The 5,908-nt window shown below is 39.3% G+C and overlaps 3 long non-coding RNA genes across 3 annotated transcripts; all 3 read right to left on the bottom strand.

The window, feature by feature from the left end:
- Positions 1-352: 352 nt before the first annotated feature.
- Positions 353-1,041, bottom strand: LOC130075396 (uncharacterized). The gene is made up of 3 exons (XR_008805482.1): positions 983-1,041; positions 665-829; positions 353-591 (listed from the first exon to the last, which is right to left on the bottom strand). It is a non-coding gene; the product is annotated as an uncharacterized LOC130075396 (long non-coding RNA).
- A 79-nt stretch (positions 1,042-1,120) lies between these two features.
- Positions 1,121-1,483, bottom strand: LOC130075369 (uncharacterized). Its single transcript, XR_008805470.1, has 3 exons — positions 1,453-1,483; positions 1,271-1,375; positions 1,121-1,140 (listed from the first exon to the last, which is right to left on the bottom strand). It is a non-coding gene; the product is annotated as an uncharacterized LOC130075369 (long non-coding RNA).
- LOC130075368 (uncharacterized) lies at positions 1,483-2,566 on the bottom strand. Its single transcript, XR_008805469.1, has 5 exons — positions 2,418-2,566; positions 2,027-2,311; positions 1,929-1,952; positions 1,619-1,828; positions 1,483-1,553 (listed from the first exon to the last, which is right to left on the bottom strand). It is a non-coding gene; the product is annotated as an uncharacterized LOC130075368 (long non-coding RNA).
- Between the last annotated feature and the right edge of the window lie 3,342 nt (positions 2,567-5,908).

Raw genomic sequence — 5,908 nt, 5'->3', positions numbered from 1 at the left:
ATATCCTGACCCTTTTGGTAATTATGTTGGCTATAAAGAAGCACCATTCAGACAATTAAAAAGGAGTGAGCACATCATAAAATATGGCAACAAGTTATTGAAGAAATGGCTTTATTGTAAAAAAAAATATTCCTGTCTGTAAAAATAAATAAATATACATTGACTATTTTTGTATTTGACTCTGTTCAGGGAGCTGATGGCATCAAAAAAAAGGATGAATGGTATTAGAACAGTTAGAACAGTTTACTATGGAAAAGAAAAACAACATTGAAGTGATGTAACTAAAATAATGAATGAAAATAGATATCTTGCTTATATAAAAGAATAACAAGTTTTTCACAACATACCTGCCCTCTTTGGACCTGTGACTGCACCAGATCTGCTGTAGGAGGGGGCACAATGCCAGACAGGGGTCCCAGTAACCGAGGGTTATCTGGTCTGTAGCTTCGTTTTCTTGGGAGTCCTCCTGCAGACTGAAGTCATAATCCTAGAATTTTCATAAGCAGGTCAGGGATGTAACTATAGTCTTTTGCCTCTTTCACTGCTTGTACCCGATAGCGCTGTGACTTCTTGCTGTACAGTCTTTTTTGCCTGCAGAATAAATTATATTGCATTAGTGCTCTAAACATGCATTATATTGAAAAGTCATATAGCAATCACTTACATCACTTGGCCTTTGTTGTTGACATGTAGTGGTCGGTTGTTGTGGTGGTTGTAGTCCAACGCCGCAAGAAATGTCCTGGCTTCATAGGCTTCATATGAAAAGGCAAACCGCTTGCCAGCATACATGAGTATGTGGTTTTGGAAGGATTCTAGTTGTGAAGTTGTCCTAGGAAATATAATGAAATCAAATGACAATGGGTCATGGTCAGGAATGAATATTCATATTGAACAACGTAAAAATTGGATTATAACTGTTTATAGTAACATACTTTTTATTCAATTATTCAGATGGCCATACCTAGAAAATAAACATTCTTACCGGAAGGTGAGAAACTTCTCAATATCCTTGAGCCATCTGCGGTTGAGCACTATTTGTGACAGCGCCACATGTGCTGTAGATCCAGGGGGCCCATGGAGGCATCTGCCAAGGGCCCATTCATGTACTCCACTGACATGGAGTACACCTCGCCACACACCCTAAAATACACAAATGTCTTTTACATAAAAACCCCAGAGCCTCTGTAATGTAATAGTAGAAGCAAATTTGACATCTATTACTACAGTACTTAACAATACTATTGCATACACTTTGAATGATCATACTCACCATAAACTCCTCTCTGTTGTTTGCAAGTTGACAAGCAAACCAAAAGTGGTTTACTATATCTTTTATCCAGGCAAGTATACTTTTTTGCCCTGACATCATCCCGGCCTGTTGAAAGAATTCAATTGTTTCAGTGATGTTTCATTACTGCATGTCACTCTCAACATGAAAGTCATGTCACTCACAACATGAAGTCTCTTAGTGAGATTCTTTGCATTCTTTGCAGCATGCCAGACGTCAAGGGAATGTAAAACACCCTTCTCCTTGTATCTCCCCTTTTCTGGATCTGTTATGAAACAAACATTACAAAAATGCAACCATCACCATCTCAAATTCAAAAAATATTCTTACGCATGAGTGAAGCAATCTGCACATGTGCGTCAGTCACTATTTCTTTGATGTTCAACTCCCTCAAAAGGACATCAAATGTTTTGATAAAGGCATCCTTCTCCATAGACGTGCTCTTCCTACCAACATGTCTTTTATCAACAGTGACAACGCTTATGATGTCATGGCTCTCCAGCTCCATTGTAGTGTATGTGCAATACATGGCTGAGTGTCCTTATAGAACAATAACGAACATATGAATGTACATACAATACATACATAAAATTTTAAGTTTAAGTTTTAAACATAAAAAAAATTTAAACCACTGAAATACCTGGGGAGTCCATTCGTCCGTCAGCTAAAATAGAAATACATATGTATGTTAGCTATTTGACAACATTGCGAACACGGTACATGTAATTTATTACTTACCAAGGACAACCACACTGTCTTTAGTCTATAATCGGTTGATAATGAGACCCCTCTTCTCTGTCCAAAAGTCCCTTACAGCTGGCACGCAGTAAAATGTTGTATCCCATAGTGTGTTGAAGATGACACCATTTTGATGTTCATATATTTGAAGAGGAGGGCAATCTTGGAGTAATTATTCCCAGACATTAGAATATTTGATGCAAGCATAAAGTCCCCTCCTTGCATCCCATGTTTGAACAAAGGTTGGCTGTTCCAGATCCACAACTTGTGTTGGTGTGGGCAAAACTATGCAGATAAAGAATAAGTATTACAAATGCCCATACATTGTATTCCATTTTATACTGTTGTTCATTATTATTTATAAAACATTGCATAGGCATTTGGTACTCACCCACTCCAATATAACCGCAGTGCCTCGCACACGCCACTGGACATTGAAAGGAGGACGGCCGTCACACTCCACTCCTGTGCTGTGGTTAATGTAGTTGCATTTGGTTATAGGCAGCTGAAGAAAAGTGGCCATTTGCATCAGGTTTTTGGTGTATGTAATACAGGCCTGCTGGTTAATTAGGTCACTCTCAGCAACCACATGCAGAAGGCTTGGAAAGTTGGAGATGCCTGATGCTGAATCCCCTGCATCTTCCTCAAGGTCTACTTCAGGTGTCTCATCCGCTGGCTCATCCCGGTCACAAATATCCATGACAGCTTCTTCAAGGCCAATGATGGGTAGGTCATCAGTCGGTTGCAGCATAGGAACACCAGTGCTGTGCAACAAAAAAATATGCACTTTATTCATGCCTTTACCAGTTAAAGACTGTAGGACTTTACTAGGCATTATGACATAACATACAGCAAAGATATAGGTGGGACATAATCAGAGTCATATGGGTCTGTGTCCAGTTCTTCCTCAAACTCTATCCTGTACAAAAGATAAAATACAGTATCTTAGACAACAATATTTGAAAAAATAATAATAAAAAAACTGATGACCCCAAACAAAATAAATATTAGAATAGATAATTTGCAACTTACACACTATTTTCTAAATTGTAGACTTCCTGGTCATCTATGCCTGCAGCTCGATAGACTTGAAACTGCAGAAAAACACAGTAAAAAACTAATGCAAAAGCACTGCACGTTACATTTCAAAATAAATGTGCTTACCTTTCTTCCAATAGCCCCAAACCTTCATCTTCTCTTGTCACATATTATAACTAAATGTACTGAGTTGAACACTACCCATTATACAAGTTTAATTCAACATCAGAAGGAGCAAGGGACATGTTTTATTTCTAAAATAGTCCCTGGAAGCAAACATACCTATCATACTCTCCTGCCGTGACTGAACTTGGTAGATGTGGTATTCCCAATATATTTGCAGTACTAGTAAATGCCTGATGAGGTGTGGATGTAGATGGTGCTACTACGGTCTCCTCATAGCTGAAAACAAGAAAGCCATTGTTACCATACAGAATACAATGAGTACATGTACAGGTAATAATGATTATTACATCAGAGTAATATCTAAAATAGGATTAAATCAGAGCTAAACCAGGTCCAGACCCAGTAAAGTTAGCCTCTGAAGAAAGGTATTGTTTTACATAGAGTATAATACATTGTTTCCCCCACATACCTCATATATACTACATACAAAATGTACCACATTCACGGGAACAATTTACTATTTTTACCGAAAAAGACAATATAGCCAATGCAACAGCGTTCTTCCTTGTTGGTCAATAACATGAACACCTTAGCATGTTAGCAATGGACACAAGGCTAACGTTATCGGTAGGCCATACACAAAAACATAGTTAGCATCTTTTATTGGATATGTTTTATGTTTCATGTTGTACTATTCTTCAGAACACAATTCCTAGTTTATGAAACTGTTCACTAATTATGGTAGTAAAATCAATTCGGATTGTACATGTATCTAGCTTACACTAAAGCATTACACATTTTACGCATCGTCATTTGTTGTCATACATAGATTGGCCGTATCAAACATTAGAGACTGGGCTATATCTTACGGTTTTATCAAGAAAAAAGCCAACTGAGGATCCCGTTTGAGACCAAGAGCAGACCGGAGATCTCTCCATTTGTTAAATGCCTTCCCGAGGTTGACTCTCGTCTTACTCCGACGCTTGTCTGACTCCAATTTGGCCCTTTTGGTGGCACTAGACAATTTTTCTTTTTTTTTTACTTTACGTGGAGTTTGCGTTGGGGTTTGGAATGGACTACAAGCCGGTCTCTTTGAATCCATCTTCTACTTTTGACGCACGAGTTGTCCGCTGATGCGGAGAATGGCGGCGCCGGCGAATACACAAACTTGCGAGACAGCCTGGTGAGCGTGAACACGCATGACATCACGCCCAGTCTCAATTCGAGCCCGAATCCCTCTTATATATTTTACTGTACAGGATTATAGAGGCAATCTCAGTGCGCAGAGAAGGGCTCAATCAGCCCATCAGGCAGTTCTTTAAGCATGTATAGGAAGAAAAACAGGTATTTTTAACATGAAAAGTTGCGCAATGCACCTTTAACTCACACTATAATAGCCTGGTTTTCACTAGTGGAGGGCAGATCGAGGCTTCGTGAAGCAATGAAACAGTTGAAGCATATGTGCCATATTGTGTCAAGGCTTCGAATCAATCCGACACCCGTCTCCACGGTGACACCTAGTGGTCACTTGCAGGTGTTGATCTGAAACAAAAAATGTTTTTATTATTTTTTATTATTGTATTTTTCTAATATGTGAAGCTTGTAACCTGTAGGCTCTTCACAGTGCATAATGTTATTTTGGTCATGAAAAATGAATATTAATAAAAGAAATCAAGCCACAATGTCTCACTTTCTTATAGATTTTTATTCAAAAATATTAATTTCTCTGCTGTCTAAGGACTTAGCCTACTTCTTTTTTTACAGATAATTTTTCCAGCCTTTGAAAAAATCCTCTCACAAGGGACACTTGTTGCTTGCATGCAAAGATATTTTTTAGCAAGGACATACAAATGAGGAAAGATTACTGCTCTCTCTTTCCAGTAAGTTAGGGGATCATGAGTTCTGGGCAAAAACGCATCGTTGAGGTATTTTTTCACTTCCACTGTGGCATTAGCTGTAGCATTGTGTATCATCTGGGTTTCACGGATACGATTATCAAAATGTTCCCATAAACTGTCCTGTGTTTCTACTGGTGTTGATGATGATGATGGGCCTGATGTTGACATTTGTGGCTCTAAATGAAAATGAAAACAGCAATTAGTAACAAATCCTAAACTGACAGCATATATGAAGTAGCCTAGAAATCTAGACGCACCCTAGCGGCAGCGAAAATTATTTCGCAGCCAGTGTGGTCTAGCAACTCTCCATAGGCTTTTGAGCTGGAAAAACCAAAAACTGGTCAGGCCAATCACATCGTGTATAGAGTCGGCGGGCGGGCTTAACACAATGACGGCACAGTTCATGACGTTCCGCGTGATTTCCATAGGTGATTTCCCTGCTACTTGAAAACAATGAAGATGCAGCGGTCTTTCGAATCGGCTTTGGCCGCGACTCTGGAGGACTTGGAGTTAAGAGAACGTCACTCAAGTCATTCTTAAAAAAAGAAGATGTGTTCGGAGTTTTGCCGACCTGATACGGCAAAAGTTTAATATATCAATTAGCTCCGCTGGTGGAAAAACGCATGGGACTCACTCATCCACAACCGTTCGTTGCTCTGGTTGGTTGTAGCGTTATCCTATTGCGTGCAGAGGGATTTTGAAAGGTAACCGTTTATCCCGCCCCTCGGATTGAGGCATATCAATGGAGAGTTCCCAGACCTAACGTCTTGATGTAGGTCTGGCATGCCAGGCTATATATGAAGTATAAATTCCATGAATC

This window comes from Rhinichthys klamathensis, unplaced genomic scaffold (assembly GCF_029890125.1).
Source record: "Rhinichthys klamathensis goyatoka isolate OS25496 unplaced genomic scaffold, OSU_Roscu_1.1 h1tg000578l_1, whole genome shotgun sequence".
Lineage (NCBI taxonomy): Eukaryota > Metazoa > Chordata > Actinopteri > Cypriniformes > Leuciscidae > Rhinichthys > Rhinichthys klamathensis.
The sequence above is the reverse complement of the archived record's forward strand: the minus strand, read 5'-3'. Positions and strand labels throughout refer to the sequence as shown.